This window comes from Canis lupus, unplaced genomic scaffold, assembly GCF_011100685.1.
Source record: "Canis lupus familiaris isolate Mischka breed German Shepherd unplaced genomic scaffold, alternate assembly UU_Cfam_GSD_1.0 chrUn_S2019H2218, whole genome shotgun sequence".
Taxonomy (NCBI): Eukaryota; Metazoa; Chordata; class Mammalia; order Carnivora; family Canidae; genus Canis; species Canis lupus.
In genome coordinates, this window is record NW_023330893.1 from 10,209 (window position 1) to 28,726 (window position 18,518).

The window sequence follows — 18,518 nt, forward strand, 5'->3', positions numbered from 1 at the left end:
AGACAAGAAAAGACATGGAGAGCTAAATTACAGGCTCAGATATTGGTTGCTGCCATTGTGGATTCACCTCAATGCCAGACTAACTTGGTGCTAAAGAAAAAGCCAGTAAGGGGGAAGGTGGGCAAGATTGTGGAAGAGTAGAGTCCCCAAGTCACCTGTCTCCACCAACTTACCTAGGTAACTTTCAAATCATCCTGAAAACCTATGAATTCGGCCTGAGATTTAAAGAGAACAGCTGGAATGCTACAGAGAGAAGCGTTCCCACTTCTAACAAGGTAGGAAGATGGGAAAAAATTAAATAAAAAAGAATCCAGTGGTGGAGGGGCCACACAAGGAGCCAGGCTCAGGCCAGGCAGGGAGAGCCTCCAGGACAGGAAAGCCCAGTCCCGGAGAAGCAGGAACTTTAAAAATCTTCCTGGATGGAAAGGTGCTCGCAGGGAACTTGGTCAGGATCCCAGGAAGGGCAGTGGAGCCTCCAGGTTTCCAGGGTCACTAACAGAGGAGGTGCATTCCAGGGACAGCGCTCCACAGACTGTGGGCCGAGTGTGATAAAGGGCTGGAGTGTGGCCGGAGGGGGCTGCATGGCCCGGGAGCCTGATTCCAGCGGCAGGGCGCCAGGGTACACAGCCCAGGATCCCGTGCTCCCCCAGGACAGGCGGAGCCCAGGAGGGCACAGGACAGCAAGACTCTCCTGCTACAGAGAGCCCCTGAGCTGTGCAGGTCAGCACTCCCCGCCCCGGGAGCATCCAGGCCAGTGCAGACTGGGAGACTGCGGGAGTTACTGTGGGAGCTGACTCCAGGGCTGAAGAGCTGGGCGCCGCCAGTGTTATTGTTCCCCCTGGTGTCACCCTGTGCCTGGGAGGGGTGGGGCCGCCAGAGAACATGGGCCTCACCAGCTCCCACTGAGATGGGCACCTGGCAGCTATACACTAATAAATTAGGCAATCTAGAAGAAATGGACGAATTTCTGGAAAACCACAAACTACCAAAACTGGAACAGGAAGAAATCGAAAACATGAACAGGCCAATAACCAGGGAGGAAATTGAAGCAGTCATCAAAAACCTCCCAAGACACAAGAGTCCAGGGCCAGATGGCTTCCCAGGGGAATACTATCAAATGTTTAAAGAAGAAATAATATCTATTCTACTAAAGCTGTTCCAAAAGATAGAAAGGGATGGAATACTTCCAAACTCGTTTTATGAGGCCAGCATCACCTTAATTCCAAAACCAGACAAAGACTCCATGAAAAAGGAGAATTATAGACCAATATACCTGATGAACACAGATGCAAAAATTCTCAACAAGGTGCTAGCCAATAGGATCCAACAATACATTACAAAGATTATTCACCATGACCAAGTGGGATTTATCCCCAGGATGCAAGGTTGGTTCAACACTTGTAAAACAATCAACGTGATAGATCATAGCAACAAGAGAAAAAGCAAGAACCATATGATCCTCTCAATAGATGCAGAGAAGGATCATTTCCCACCTTTTGGCTAAGATCAAGTGTAGATGCAGAGAAAGCATATGACAAAATATAGCATCCATTTCTGATGAAAACTCTTCAGAGTGTAGGGATAGAGGGAACATTCCTCAGCATCTTAAAAGCCATCTATGAAAATCCCACAGCAAACATCATTCTCAATGGGGAAACACTGGGAGCCTTTCCCCTAAGATCAGGAACACGACGGGGATGTCCACTCTCGACACTGCTATTCAACATGCACTAGAAGTCCTAGCCTCAGCCATCAGACGACAAAAAGAAATAAAAGGCATTCAAATTGGCAAAGAGGAAGTCAAACTCTCCCTCTTCCCAGATGACATGATACTATACATAGAAAACCCAAAAGCCTCCATCCCAAGATTGCTAGAACTCATAGAGCAATTCGGCAGTGTGGCAGGATACAAAACCAATGCCCAGAAGTCAGTGGCATTTCTATACACTAACAATGAGACTGAAGAAAGAGAAATTAAGGAGTCAATCCCATTTACAATTGCACCCAAAAGCATAAGATACCTAGGCATAAACCTAACCAAAGAGGTAAAGGATCTCTACCCTCAAAACTACAGAACACTTCTGAAAGAAATTGAGGAAGACACAAAGAGATGGAAAAATATTCCATGCTCGTGGATTGGAAGAATTAATATCGTGAAAATGTCAATGTTACCCAGGGCAATTTACATATTTAATGCAATCCCTATCAAAATACCATGGACTTTCTTCAGAGAGTTGGAACAAATCATCTTAAGATTTGTGTGGAATCAAAAAATACCCTGAATAGCCAGGGAAATATTAAAAAGAAAACCAGAGCCGGGCGCATCACAGTGCCAGATTTCAGGTTGTACTACAAAGCTGTGGTCCTCAAGACAGTGTGGTGCTGGCACAAAAACAGACCCATAGATCAATGGAACAGAACAGAGGATCCAGAAGTGGACCCTCAATTCTATGGTCAACTGATATTTGACAAAGGAAGAAAGAATATCCACTGGAAAAAGGACAGTTTCTTCAATAAATGGTGCTGGGAAAATTGGACAGCCACGTGCAGAAGAATGAAACTAGCCCATTCTCTTACATCAGACACAAAGATAAAACTCAAAATGGATGAAAGATCTAAATGTGAGACAAGAATCCATTAAAATGCTAGAGGAGAACACAGGCAACACCCTTTTTGAACTTGGCCACAGCAACCTCTTGCGAGATACATCTATGAAGGCAAAGCAAATAAAAGCAAAAATGAATCATTGGGACTTCATCAAGATATAAAGCTTCTGCACAGCAATGGATACAGTCAACAAAACTAAAAGACAACCTACAGAATGGGAGAAGATATTTGCAATTGACGTATCAGATAAAGGGCTAGTTTCCAAGATCTATAAAGAACTTATTAAACGCAACAGCAAAGAAACAAACAAACAACCCAATCATGAAATGGGCAAAAGACATGAACAGAAACTTCACAGAGGAAGACATACACATGGCCAACAAGCACATGAGAAAATGCTCTGCATCACTTGCCATCAGGAGAATACAAATAAAAAAAACAAAAAACAAAAACAAAAAAAAAGGAAAATACAAATCAAAACCACAATGAGATACCACCTCACACCAGTGAGAATGGGGAAAATTAACAAGACAGGAAACAACAAATGTTGGAGAGGATGTGGAGAAAGGGGAGCCAACACTCTTGCAGTGTCAGTTGGAATGTGTACTGGTGCAGCCATTCTGGAAAACTGTCTGGAGGTTCCTCAAAGTGTTAAAAATAGAACTGCCCTATGACCCAGCAATTAAGATGCAGATGCAGTGAAACGCCAGAACACCTGCACCCCGATGTTTCTAGCAGCAATGTCCACAATAGTCAAACTGTGGAAGGAGCCTCGGTGTCCATCAAAAGATGAATGGATAAAGAAGATGTGGTTTATGTATACAAGGGAATATTACTCAGCCATTAGAAACAACAAATACCCACCATTTGCTTCATTGTGGATAGAACTGGAGGATATTATGCTGAGTGAAATAAGTCAATTGGAGAAGGACACACATTATATGGTCTCATTCATTTGGGGAATATAAAAAATAGTGAAAGGGAATTAAGGGGAAAGAGAAAATTAGTGGGAAATATCAGAAAGGGAGACAGAACATGAGAGACTCTAACTCTGGGAAATGAACAAGGGGTGGTGGAAAGAGAGGTGGGCAGGGGGTGGGGGTGACTGGTTGACGGGCATTGAGGGGGGCACTTGATGGGATGAGCACTGGGTGATATGCTATATGTTGGCAAATTGAACTCCAATTTAAAAAAATAATTAAAATTTTTTAAAAAATGAATTAAATAAATAAATAAATATTAAAAACAATCAAAAGAAAAAAAAAGAAAAAAAAGGAAAAAGCCCGCATCAGATAAAGGACCACATAAGACCCCATGCCATAGGTTTGGCCAGATCAGACATTGGAGCAAGGAATGTCCAAATAAATGCTCTCTACAAGGACCACATCCAGTCCGTGAGAAAGATCATTGGAAGAGAGACTGTCCTCATCTCCAGAAAAAAAGGAAGAGAGGAACTTACTTCCCCAACTGAGAGCAGGAACCTGAGGAACTGATATGGCAGGCCCTAGGCTGGTCCAACTGCCTTTGATATCAAGATGACTGAGCCCCAAGTTACCCTGGATGTGCAAGGTAAGTTTATCAATTTCCTTATTGATACAGGAACCACTAACTCTGTTTTTTTTTTTTTAAGATTTTATTTATTTATTCATAAGAGACACAGAGAGGGGGGGGTGCAGAGACACAGGCAGAGGGAGAAGTAGGCTCAATGCAGGAAGCTCGACGTGGGACTCAATCCCAGGTCTCCAGGATCAGGCCCTGGGCCGAAGGCGGCACTAAACCACTGAGCCACTCGGGCTGCCCAACACTTTACTCTGTTCTTAGCACTCAGGCCCTTCTTGTCTTTCTAACCATAAAATTGTTGTCATAGAAGGGAAACTAAAACATGCTCTCAGACAGTGCCTCTAACTTGTAAACACAAAAGTCATTTGGTGGGGGTGCCTAGGTGGCTCAGTAGGCTGGGCATCTGCTTTTGGCTTAGGTCATGATCTCAGGGTCCTAGGATTGAGTTCTGTGTCAGTCTCCCTCCTCAGTGGGGAGCCTGCTTCTCACTTTTCTCCTGCCTCATGCTACCTCTCTCATTATCTCTGTCTCCCTCTCTCAAATAGATAAAATATTTTTTTAAAAAATCATTTGGTCACTCTTGTTTTTCTAGTCCCCTCATTGTGAATGAGACTTAATGTATAAACTAGGGAGCAGATTTGCTCTTACCAAAGCGAAGAATGGCTTATTTGCTTTAACACTTGGAGAATTAAAACTGTACCCTGATATCCTTTCCAAAATCTGGAAGGAAGTAAAAACAAAGGACTGGGATTGCAATGTCCCTGGAGGGGCTCTTAAGGCTCAGCCAGTTAAAGTGACTTTAAAGGACCCAACCCATATACTTCAAAAAAACAATATTCCTTAAAACCAGAGGCAAACACTAGGTTAATAATCATGTATTGATAAAATGTCTCAAGAATTCTTTTTTGACTGCTGTGCTCAATGATCCTGCATCAGGGACTGTGGCTTCAAAGTGCACTTCAAATATTGGGAATTATCCCACTTAGAGTAATCATAACTACCTCCCTGATGCATTATATTCTTTCAAAAGCTTTAAGCGCACCAGAACACCAGAAAAGGAACCAAGGATGACTGAGTTAAAGAATGTAAACCTGAATTCATAACCCATAAATGTCACAGAGACAAAGGGAAGAAATCGTGACCTATGAATGCCACACAAGGGATCAACAAAAGCTTCAGAGCAGTAGCTGACAGTGGCATTCATGCCTTACATTTTGATCATATCTCTCAGTTAAGCTAAGAGTCTGACCAAAAGGAGGGAAGTGGTTTTTTTTTCTTTTTAATATTTTACTTATTTATTCTTGAGAGGCACAGAGAGAGGCAGAGACATGGGCAGAGGGAGAAGCAGGCTCCCTACTGAGCAGGAGCGTGATGTGGAACTCGATACCAGGACCCCAGGATCACAAACTGAGCTGAAGGCAGATGCTAAACCACTGAGCCACCCAGGCATCCCAAAGGAGAGGATTCTTAAAAAGAAAACTACAGGCCCCAAATGGCATAATTTAGGTTAACATCCCAAATTAGTAAACCCAAGTTAATATCTAACCTAACTGCAGTTCCAATACCCAGAAATGTGACGTTTAACCAGTCAACATCAAATTTCCTGGTCAATTCTAGAAACTTGAATGATAGTCCCTACTACTCCACTTATTTATTTATTTGCCATAGGACTTAATAAACTTTTATTTTTTTAAAATATTGCCCCTAACCATTACTCTGTGGCTTGAACTAGCTCCCATAAAAAGAAAGTTACTTCTGCTCACCTGTGAAATACGAATTGAAGCCAGAATAATGACTTCCCTCTCCAAAGAAAGACTGCAGATGAGGAAGACACTGAGGATTGCATCTGTCAGAGCTCCTCATTTGTTAAGTCATGGTAAATAAAATTAGAAGGCTGGGGGAGACGGGTGGGCAAGAGATAAAAGAGGTCAAAGAAATAAAAAAGTATATAGTATTAAAAGATAAGGATCAAAACAGCTTCCAGAGAAACAGCTGGATTGTTTAGTCATGGTGACTAGTTACTGAGAAGCCCACAGGACCAGGTGATTGTGTAGTTCCTGGTGCTAGAGAGAGGTTGTTTATGTAGGATACGAGGTGATGAGGGATGGTGAGGAGGTTGAGGCCACCAGGTACTGATGCAGTCACCAGAAAACTGTCTAAGAGAGAGAGGAAAGAAGCCTAGAAAGAACCAGCATAAGACCATTAGGACTGGAGGTGCCCATGTCCCATACAAAGAGAGGAGTCTGCAGCACTGTTATGATCTTTGGATCTGAGTGTCATAGCCCTTAGAGAATCCAGACACGATCGCAGCACAGATAAGGGTACTGTCTGCTGCCCAGATTATCTCCAGCCTCTGGGAACTGTGTTGAATTAAATGGAATGGAAATAAACACCTGGGAAAAGTCTAAGAGGGGAATTGTCATATCTTTTGTGAGAAAAAGGTGTCCTCAATTCAGAGCTATCCTCAGCCACTTCCACATGAACCAGAGATCACCCCTGCTTTCATGTGTGTGTCTTCTCAGAGTTAATCAGTGACCAACAGAGAGAAAAAGAGCAAAGGGCCCCAGAGCTGAGATACCAAAGGTGACTAGGGGAAAGATGACAGGGAGGGCCTTTCTAACGAAGCTCTCAGCACAGACTGCAACAGATCTAAGTATCCAAGGGCCTTAACCATGGCTTGGATAAATTTTGCACAGAATAATTTCAGAAGGAAACAGGGTGTGGTCTGAAGGAGATTTTTTTTTCTTTTTTATTCCCATTCTAAGTATCTAATTTCCATACAAATAGAACCTAAGAGTAGAATAAAGAGATAATGGAACAATTCTAACTAGTTGAAAAGTCATTCCTAATTTTTTTTTTTAATTTTTATTTATTTATGATAGTCACACAGAGAGAAAGAGAGAGAGGCAGAGACACAGGCAGAGGGAGAAGCAGGCTCCATGCACTGGGAGCCCGATGTGGGATTCGATCCCGGGTCTCCAGGATCACGCCCTGGGCCAAAGGCAGGCGCCAAACCGCTGCGCCACCCAGGGATCCCCATTCCTAATTTTTTAAAAAATTGTTCATAATTACTTTGTTTTAGCTTCATGTATCTTAACCAACTAGGATCAACTACCTTCTGCATAGTACTTTCACCCTGTGTATCTCCAGATGACAGAAAAACATTTGTACACATTAGAGTAGTTAACACAGAATGAATTTTCTAACCCCCCCCTCCATTTAAATACATGTTCTACTCTACATACCCATACTGACACATACTTACATTGCATCTACATGGAGAATAAATGCAGGTCCCACAAATCAGTTTCTGCTATCTCAAATACATAAAATGTAAGACATGTAAAACACATCCACTGTTTTTTAAATCTTAAGTTTGTTGTTGCAGCCAATTTGTGACATCTCTTCTAAACAGACACGAAGCATATTTTTTTTCTCCCTTTCTTGCCGTGGCAATCCCGGAAGTGTGCCAGTGGTAGGGGATCATTATGATCTCCCAGGTCTTTACCCTAAATGCAGAGGGTCCTTCTCAAACACTCTTCCATACAGGGCCATAACTAAGACAGGCAGAGAGGCTCTGCTCTCGCTCCTCAGACAGCCATCTCTTGAAACCTGATCAAAGAAAGGAAAGGATTAACTCCAGTGCAGAGCTTTGCTTTCCAGCCCAGAGGCCTTCTCTGACAACCTCGCTCTAAAATAGTAACATGTGTACAGGATTTGGTGTCAGAAGATCCATGTGTCAGATCTAAAGGTCGAATAGGAGAGACATTTGGGTGAGAGTGCAGTGAGTAAACTATGGCACAGGTGGGTAAAACAATGACGTATAAAAACTTCTTTTAACTCATGAAATATTATCATTATTGGTCTTGTCATAACAACTTCTTAAAATAACATACCCACAAAATAAGCTGTAGATGTATTATTTAATACGTTTAATTTAATGTGTTCTACACCATGTAAATAAAGAGAACATCAGTTGCCATCATCCACAATCAGTATTTCTTTTTTAATGTTCCATAACCCTACCATGGCTGACGAAGATAGGTGGAAGACAGGCAGACAAAGGCCCCCCTCCCCAAGAGGAAACCACCCTTAAAAGGAATTTACAGCACCCTGGAAAGAGCCCTCCACCCCTTCCCATGCCATAGATAGATTGCAAAAACCAGACTGGGTGGCAGGCATACAGAGGATTAATCAGATTATTGTATTTATTTATTTATTTATTTATTTATTTATTTATTTATTTGCAGTTCAATTTGCCAACATATAGCGTAACACCCACTGCTCATCCCATCCAGTGCCCCCCTCAGTGCCCATCACCCAGTCCCCTCCACCCCCCATCCACCTCCCTTTCTACCACCCCTTGTTCGTTTCCCAGAGTTAGGAGTCTCTCAAGTTCTGTCTCCCTTTCTGATATTTCCCACTCATTTTTTCTCCTTTCCCTTTTATTCCCTTTCACTATTTTTTATATTCCCCAAATGAATGAGACCATATAATGTTTGTCCTTCTCTGATTGACTTATTTCACTAGGCATAATACCCTCCAGTTCCATCCATGTCGAAGCAAATGGTGGGTTATTTGTCATTTCTAATGGCTGAGTAATATTCCATTGTATACATAAACCACAGCTTCTTTATCCATTCATCTTTCGATGGACACCGAGGCTCCTTCCACAGTTTGGCTATCGTGGACATTGCTGCTATAAACATTGGGGTGCAAGTGTCCTGGCATTTCACTGCATCTGTATCTTTGGGGTAAATCCCCAACAGTGCAATTGCTGGGTCGTAGGGCAGATCTATTTTTAACTCTTTGGGAACCTCCACACAGTTTTCCAGAGTGGCTGCACCAGTTCACATTCCCACCAACAGTGTAACAGGGTTCCCCCTTCTCCACATCCTCTTCAACATTTGTTGTTTCCTGTCCTGTTAATTTTCCCCATTCTCACTGGTGTGAGGTGGTATCTCATGGTGGTTTTGATTTGTATTTCCCTGATGGCCAGTGACGCAGAGCATTTTCTCATGTGCGTGTTGGCCATGTCTATGTCTTCCTCTGTGAGATTTCTGTTCATGTCTTTTGCCCATTTCATGATTGGATTGTTTCTTTGCTGTTGAGTTTAATAACTTCTTTATAGATCTTGGATACTAGTCTTTATCTGATATGTCATTTGCAAATATCTTCTCCCATTCTGTAGGTTGTCTTTGAGTTTTGTTGACTGTTTCTTTTGCTGTGCAGAAGCTTCTTATGATGAAGTCCCAATACTTCATTTTTGCTTTTGTTTCTCTTGCCTTCACGGAAGTATCCTGCAAGAAGTTACTGTAGCCAAGTTGAAAATGGGTGTTGCCTGTGTTATCCTCTAGGATTTTGATGGAATCTTGTCTCACACTTAGATCTTTCATCCATTTTGAGTCTATCTTTGTGTATGGTGCAAGAGAGTGGTCTAGTTTCATTCTTCTGCATGTGGATGTCCAATTTTCTCAGCACCATTTATTAAAGAGACTGTCTTTGTTCCAGCGGATCGTCTTTCCTGCTTTGTCAAATATTGGTTGACCATAGAGCTGAGGGTCCACTTCTGGATCCTCTGTTCTGTTCCATTGATCTATGTGTCTGTTTTTGTGCCAGTACCACACTGTCTTGAGGACCACAGCTTTGTAGTGCAACCTGAAATCTGGCATTGTGATGCCCCCAGCTATGGTTTTCTTTTTCAATATTCCCCTGGCTATTCGGGGTCTTTTCTGATTCCACACAAATCTTAAGATGATTTGTTCCAACTCTCTGAAGAAAGTCCATGGTATTTTGATAGGGATTGCATTAAATATGTAAATTGCCCTGGGTAACATTGACATTTTCACGATATTAATTCTTCCAATCCACGAGCATGGAATATTTTTCCATCTCTTTGTGTCTTCCTCAATTTCTTTCAGAAGTGTTCTGTAGTTTTGAGGGTAGAGATCCTTTACCTCTTTGGTTAGGTTTATGCCTAGGTATCTTATGCTTTTGGGTGCAATTGTAAATGGGATTGACTCCTTAATTTCTTTCTTCAGTCTCATTGTTAGTGTATAGAAATGCCACTGACTTCTGGGCATTGGTTTTGTATCCTGCCACACTGCCGAATTGCTCTATGAGTTCCTGTAATCTTGGGGTGGAGGCTTTTGGGTTTTCTATGTAGAGTATCATGTCATCTGGGAAGAGGGAGAGTTTGACTTCCTCTTTGCCAATTTGAATGCCTTTTATTTCGTTTTGTTGTCTGATTGCTGAGGCTAGGACTTCTAGTACTCTGTTCAATAGCAGTGGTGAGAGTGGACATCCCTGTCTTGTTCCTGATCTTAGGGGAAAGGCTCCCAGTATTTCCCCATTGAGAATGATATTTGCTGTGGGCTTTTCATAGATGGCTTTTAGGATGCTGAGGAATGTTCCCTCTATCCCTACACTCTGAAGAGTTTTGATCAGGAATGGAGGCTGTATTTTGTCAAATGCTTTCTCTGCATCTATTGAGAGGATCATATGGTTCTTGTTTTTCTCTTGCTGATATGATCAGTCACATGATTCTTTTACCAGTGTTGAACCAGCCTCGTGTCCCGGGGATAAATCCCACTTGGTCATGGTGAATAATCTTCTTAATGTATTGTTGGATCCTATTGGCTAGTATCATGTTGTGAATTTTTTGCCTCCATGTTCATCAGGGATATTGCTCTGTATATCTCCTTTTTGGTGGGGTCTTTGTGTGGTTTTGGAATTAAGGTGAATCTGGCCTCATAGAATGAGTTTGGAAGTATTCCATCTCTATCTTTCTGAGCAGCTTTAGGAGAACAGGTACGGTTTCTTCCTTGAACGTTTGATAGAATTCCCCAGGGAAGCCATCTGGCCCTGGACTCTTGTGTCTTGGGAGGTTTGTGATGACTGCTTCAATTTCCTCCCTGGTTATTGGCCTGTTCAGCTTTTCTATTGCTTCCTGTTCCAGTTTCGGTAGTTTGTGGCTTTCCAGGAATGCGTCCATTTCTTCTAGATTGCCTAATTTATTGGCCTCTAGCTGTTCATAATATGTTTTTAAAATCGTTTGTATTTCCTTGGTGTTGGTAGTGATCTCTCCTTTCTCATTCATGATTTTATTAATTTGAGTCTTCTCTCTCTTCTTTTTAATAAGGCTGGCTAGTGATTTAGCTATCTTATTAATTCTTTCAAAGAAGCAACTCCTGGTTTTGTTGATCTGTTCCACAGTTCTTCTGGTCTCGATTTCGTTGAGTTCTGCTCGAATCTTAATTAACTCTCTTCCTCTGCTGGGTGTAGGATATATCTGCTGTTTTTTCTCTAGCTCCTTTATGTGTAAGGTTAGCTTTTGTATTTGAGTTCTTTCCAGTTTTTTATGGATGCTTGTATTGAGATGTATTTCCCCCTCAGGACTGCTTTTGCTGCATCCCAAAGATTTTGAATGGTTGTATCTTCATTCTCATTAGTTTCCATGAATCTTTTTAATTCTTCCTTAATTTCCTGGTTGACCCTTTCATCTTTTAGCAGGATGGTCCTTAACCTCCACGTGTTTGAGGTCCTTCCAAACTTCTTGTTGTGATTTAGTTCTAATTTCAAGGCATTATGGTCTGAGAATATGCAGGGGACGATCCCAATCTTTTGGTATCAGTTCAGACCCGATTTGTGACCCAGTATGTGGTCTATTCTGGAGAAAGTTCCATGTGCACTTGAGAAGAATGTGTATTCAGTTGAGTTTGGATGTAAAGTTCAGTAGAGATCTGTGAAATGCATCTGGACCAGTGTATCATTTAAAGCTCTCGTTTCTTTGGAGATGTTGTACTTAGAAGACCTATCAAGGGTAGAAAGAGCTAGATTGAAGTCACCAAGTATAAGTGTATTATTATCTACGTATTTCTTCACTTTGCTTATTAATTGGTTTAAATATTTGGCACCTCCCACATTCGGGGCATATATATTGAGGATTGTTAAGCCCTCTTGTTGGATAGATCCTTTGAGTATGAGATAGTGTCCCTCTTCATCTCTCACTACAGTCTTCGGGGTAAATTTTAGTTTATCTGATATAAGGATGGCTACCCCTGCTTTCTTTTGAGGACCATTTGAATGGTAAATGGTTCTCCAACCTTTAATTTTCAGGCTGTAGGTGTCCTTCTGTCTAAAATGAGCCCCTTGTAGACAGCAAATAGATGGGTCCTGCTTTTTTATCCAGTCTGAAACCCTGCGCCTTTTGATGGGGTCATTAAGCCCATTCACGTTCAGAGTTACTATTGAGAGATAGGAGTTTAGTGTCATCATGGTATCTATTCAGTCCTTGTTTTTGTGGATTGTTCCACTGAACTTCTTCTTAAATGGGAATTTTAAGAGTCCCCCTTAAAATTTCTTGCAGAGCTGGTTTGGACGTCACATATTCTTTCAGTTCCTGCCTGTCTTGGAAGCTCTTTATCTCTCCTTCCATTCTGAATGAGAGCCTTGCTGGATAAAGTTTCTTGGTTGCATGTTCTTCTCATTTAGGACCCTGAATATATCCTGCCAGCCCTTTCTGGCCTGCCAGGTCTCTGTGGAGGGGTCTGCTGTTACCCTAATACTCCTCCCCATAAAAGTCAGGGATTTCTTGTCTCTTGCTGCTTTAAGGATCTTCTCTTTATCTTTGGAATTTGCAAGCTTCACTATTAAATGTCGAGGTGTTGAACGGTTTTTATTGATTTTAGGGGGGGATCTCTCTATTTCCTGGATCTGAATGCCTGTTTCCCTTCCCAGATTAGGAAAGTTTTCAGCTAGGATTTGTTCAAATACATATTCTGGCCCTCTGGCCCTTTCGGCGCCCTCGGGAACCCCAATTAAGTGTAGGTTTTTCTTCCTCAGGCTGTCGTTTTTTTCCCTTAATCTGTCTTCATGGTCTTTTAATTGTTTGTGTCTTTTTTCCTCAGTTTCCCTCTTTGCCATCAACTTGTCTTCTATGTCACTCACTTGTTCTTCCACCTCGTTAACCCTCGTCGTTAGGACTTCTAGTTTGGATTGCACCTCATTCAACTGATTTTTAATTTCTGCCTGATTGGATCTAAATTCTGCAGTCATGAAGTCTCTTGAGTCCTTCATGCTTTTTTCTAGAGCCACCAGTAGCTGTATAATAGTGCTTCTGAATTGGCTTTCTGACATTGAATTGTAATCCAGATTTTGTAACTCTGTGGGAGAGAGGACTGTTTCTGATTCTTTCTTTTGAGGTGAGGTTTTCCTTCTAGTCATTTTGCTCAGTGCACAGTGGCCAAAAACAAGTTGTATTGGGCAAAGGAGAAAAAGAGAGGAGAGAAAGAAGGAAAGAAAAGAGAAAAAGAAAAAAGAAAAAAGGAAGAAAAAAGGAAAAAAGAAGAAAAAGAGAAATAAAAAGAAAGAAAGGGAAAAAAAGGGTGGGGGAAGCAATCAGAAATCAAAAAGAAAAAAAAAAACACGGGGGAGTATCTTCTGATTCTGTATACTCTAAGTCCCTTGACTTCCCCTGGAACTTGTCCGTCCAGCTGGTCTTCTGGGGGAGGGGCCTGTTGTGCTGATTTTCAGGTGTTAGCACTTGGGGGAGCTGCTCTCCCCCTGCCTGGTGCAGGGCTCAGTGGGGGTTGTTTACCCTGTGAGGCCCCAGGAGGAACAGCCCCAGTGGCGGGGCCAGCTCTGGAGCCCTGGAGTCAGCCCCCGCAGGAACTCCGGAGCTCTCCGTCTGCAGGGCCTGGAGGCTCCGGGGCGGGGCCGCTAATCTGCTCAGCTCGGGGCAGGAGCGTCCTTGCTGTCCTGGGCCCTCCCGGCCTCTGCCTGTCCCCGGGGGAGGCCGGATCCTGGGCTGTGTCCCGGCGCCCTGTGCTCCGGGGCCTGCGCTGTTGGATTCGCGCTCCTGGAGCCGCGCAACCCCCTCCGCGGAGCAGCTGCCCGAGCCCCTCCGAGCTGCTCCGGGTCCCGCCGTGCGCGCTGCAGCCCTTAGGGAGCTCGGCGCACTCTCCCCGGGGTGCTGGTGTCTGTTACTGTCCCAGGGAGCCGTAGGGCATCCCCGCCCTCCTGGGTCCTGCTCCACCTCCCTGCGAGCCCCTTTCCCCCGGGAAGGTCGGTGCAGCTCCTGCTTCCCCGGGACGGGGCTCTCCTGTCCTGGGGACACTCGCCCCGGCCTCAGCCCGGCTCCTCGCGGGCCCCTCCCCCTTGGAGGCCTTTTGTTTATTTCTTTTTCCCCGTCTTCCTACCTTGATGGAAGCGCGAACTCTTCTCACTGTAGCATTCCAGGTGTTCTCTCTTTAAATCTCAGGCCGAATTCGTAGGTTTTCAGGGTGATTTGAAGGTTATCTAGGTAATTTGGTGGGGACAGGTGACTTGGGGACCCTACTCTTCTGCCATCTTGCCCCTCTTCCTCAGTCATGCATCTTGATTGCACTGCATTGTGATGTGAAATGAACTTTTTACTCTGGACTCCAGTTGAAGACAGTTTGAAAATAGTTGCTCTAAAGTAACCTGACACAAAACAAGAATGCATGGAAGTTGCAGTCTTTTAAAATTGACTCTGGCTGGCTGAGAACAAAACTATCCAGTTTATATTTTATTTTGCAGCCAAGAAAGCCGATTCTGATCTTGCTAAGACTAAACAAATAAAGCATTCTGGGGGAGATACCTCAGTGATAAATTAAGTGATAAATGAGGCTTTGGAATATTGGTGAGGTCTATAGCCGATGACCAAGAAAAAATGCTGCTGCCCCGCGCTTTAAGGAGTGGCTGATTATATACCTGGGAAGTGGAAGGGTTTTGAGGATAGTGTACTCTCTAAGGAATTTTGGAAGCAAGGTTTCCAGAACTCTGAGGGGGCTGGCTATTATTGGGAAAGGGTCACTTATTACCATCTAATAAAACCTGAGTCATGTGACCTTTCAGATGTATATCAGTGGGCCAGGTGCTTGGGGGATGATTGCCAACATGTATCTTGGGGGTTTATAGATAAAGGGAATTTTTAAAGGAATTTTTATATTTTAAAGTAGACTCACAGGGTCCTGGAGGTTGGACTAATATTGTCTTCTGCCCTTAGCAAAGTATGAACATCAAGGTGGTTGAGTCCTTAGAGGAATTCAGGACGAATTCGTAGTTTTTCAGGATAATTTTAAGGTTATCTAGGTAATTTCGTGGGGACAGGTGATTTGGGGACCCTACTCTTCCGCCATCCTGCCCCTCCCCCATGTGGGGAGTTTCATTCTGTATAAAGGGCGAAGGGGAGGAGATTCACCCAGTCCCCGCCAGTCTCCAGGGCTAATTTAGTTAAGGTCTTCTTTAATGTTCTGTTCATCCTCTCTACCGGTCCTGAGCTCTGGGGCCTATATGCACAATGTAATTTCCAATCTGCCCCAAGTTCTAGTGCCCCTCCCTGTGTTACCTTAGAGACAAATCCTGGGCCGTTGTCTGACCCAATTCTAATGGGAAAACCATACCTCGGTACAATGTCTTCCAGCAGTTTCTTGGTCACGATCTGTGCCATTTCATGTTTGGTGGGAAATGCCTCTGTCCATCCTGAAAAAGTATCTACAAACACTAGTAAATACCTGTATCCGTATTTTCCAGGTTTTAATTCGGTGAAGTCCACTTCCCAGTAGGCTCCTGGGCACTCGCCCCTGGAGCCGGGTACCCGGGTTAGATCCATGGGCAGTGCCATTAATTAATTGGCATGCATGGTAGCTTGCCACAATCTGCTCCATCCTTGCTCGAGAGTCTTTAATAGTGATTTTTGCAGGTCGTATGAGGTCTTCCATCTTCCTTGTTCCCATGTGAGTACTCCGATGCATTTTGGATAAGACTCGTCGTCCTAGTTCCTCTGGCAGCCCTCCGTCAGCCACGCAAGCATTGGGTCATAGGCAAGCGTTTGATCCAGTGTAAGTCAGCATCAGTATAATTGAGGGTGTCAGGCAGGGTCGGTGCCCCTGGATCGGGTAGCATGGTTGTTAAGACCTGGGTCACCGAAAGGGCCGCCTCCTTTGCTTTCGAATCAGCTAGCCGGTTTCCCCTGGCTACTGGTGTGTCTGCCTTTTGGTGTCCTGGACAATGGATGATAGCTGGTGCCTTGGACAGCCAGAGGGCCCTCAGGAGTTCAAGGATCTCTGTTTTATTTTTAACAGTCTCTCCTTCTGCTGTCAGAAGCCTTCTCTCTTTGTAAAGTGCTCCATGGATATGAGCAGTGGTGAAGGCGTACCTGCTGTCGGTGTAGATGTTTATTCGTTTACCTTCTCCCATGGTCAGTGCCTTGGCCAGTGCGATCAGTTCTGCCTGTTGATCTGATGTTCCGGCTGCCAACGGCTCTGCCCAGATGGTCTCCCTTTCCGAGGTTACGGCTGCCCCCGCATATCTGATAGTCTGTCCTGACCATATCTAAAATTCCTTTCCAAGGATTTCCCTTCACAAACCTTCTACACCTTCCTTTGCATTCAGAATTTGTCCCAAGCCATTTCTTTCAGTCAGTCTCATTTAGGACAAAATTACTTTCTTTTGCCTTGAACAAAATATATTCCCATTCCTTATATCTTTCTTACACATCTCCTTTCCTACATACAGAGTTGCTTCCTTTATCAGTCATCAGTCTTATTTTAGCAGAGTTTTTCATTCTTAGAAACCTTAGTCTCCAGTAAAAACTAAGGAGTAACTGATTTTGAACTGTCACACCAGAATTCTTTAGATGGCAAATTTATGAAACAGTTAAGTACAAAGCATGTTCACCAACAGATTCAAATGCACGTTTCAGCATTTTTTCCTGTTTGGAAAAGACCTAGATGTCCAAAGAATTTAATCCCATTTGTTTTCTTTTGATGTCTGGAGCGGCCTGGTTAACAAAAGCCACGATAATCGCGGCCTTTGTTTCTGGGGCTTCTGTGTTCATAGGGGTGAACTGCCTAAAAGCCTCTATGATTCTAAGAAGGCTGCTGGACTCTCATCCTTACCTTGTCTCACATCATATACCTTGGCCAGATTGGTCGGTTTGTGCGCGGCAGCCTGGAGACCTGCCCCTAGAGTCTGGTGGTGGACCCGGAGTCTCTCCTTACCTTCAGCCGAGTTGTGGTCCCAGGTAGGGTGGGATAAGGGGAAGGCAGCATTTATGAGGTCTGGGTTTTGAGTCGGCTGTCTGTCCTCTCCCAGGACAGACTTCCGGGCTTCCACCTGAATTCGTCCTTTCTCTTCGGTGGTGAAGAGAACCTGCAAAAGCTGTAGGTTGGTGGATAAAGAGAACAGTATCTAAAAGCCCGATAGATCTTTCAGGTTATCAGAGAACTTTGCATTCTGGGTTTTCCAATTATATAAATCACTGGTGGAGAACGGCCAATATAACATTGGCTGTCCACCGGTCTCCTCGCGGGTCCCATGGCACAGAGGGGAGGGTCGGTGGAGTTGGCTGGCCCCGCATTAGGGGGTGGGGCCGTCCGGTGGATCCCTCCGCGAGTCTTCGCTGCAACCCGTGCACAGGGACTCCCTTGTCAGGGAGGGGTGGCGCCCCTTCTGCAGCCCCCGGTGCCTCTGATGGGGGGGGGAGGGCAAGGGGGTGTCGGGTAGGGCGGTGGGAGAATCAGGTCCTTCGGGGAGGAATCCTGCAAGACCAGATAAAGGGGTTTTTTGGTCTTAGAGTCAGTCTCCTTCTCGGCCTTTGGCAGGGCTAGAGTATTGGTAGGTCCTGCTTTGGGGGGTAAAATGGTTTTAGCCAAGGAGGGGGATTCTCGATCATGTCCTGCCAGGCCAGGATGTAGGGCACCTGGTCAGAGTGGCCATCCGGTTTATCCATGAAGATCACGGCCTTAACCTGTAAGATAATAGGTAGGTGGAAAGTTCTTTCTCGGGGCCATCCTGCATCAAAGGTTGGCCATTGTACCTTGCATTAAGTCTGAAATTTCCCTCTCCTCATGTCGTGCTCAGATTGTGAGCTCTTTCCCGAACGTCGGAGAAGTGGGAGAACATAAGAGACGGGGGTGGTTTGTGTCTGCCCCATTATGTCCCTAGTTCATACCAAGGCACAGACAGTTATGACACTTAACAAAGACACAGTAACACAGACAAACGTTCCAGTGCGGCCACAGAGACAAAACAAAGTAAACCGAAGGGCTGGCAGGTGGCCCTCCTTACAGATGAGGACCCCGTCCTCCAGGCGGGAGCAAGGGCCATCTCCCAAGACCCCCGGTGGATGGCCCGCCAGAGCGTCCGCCTTAAGCCAATGTCGACCTAATACAGATTGGAATTCCTACAAGTAAAAACACACTTTAGAGCTCTCAGAGAAAAAAAAAAAAAAAAAAAAAAAACCTCTCAGAGAATATGCGCGCAAAAGGTGGAACAGTTCAGTACTCACCAGGCATGGAACCCTCTGGATGGGGTCCTGGGGGCCT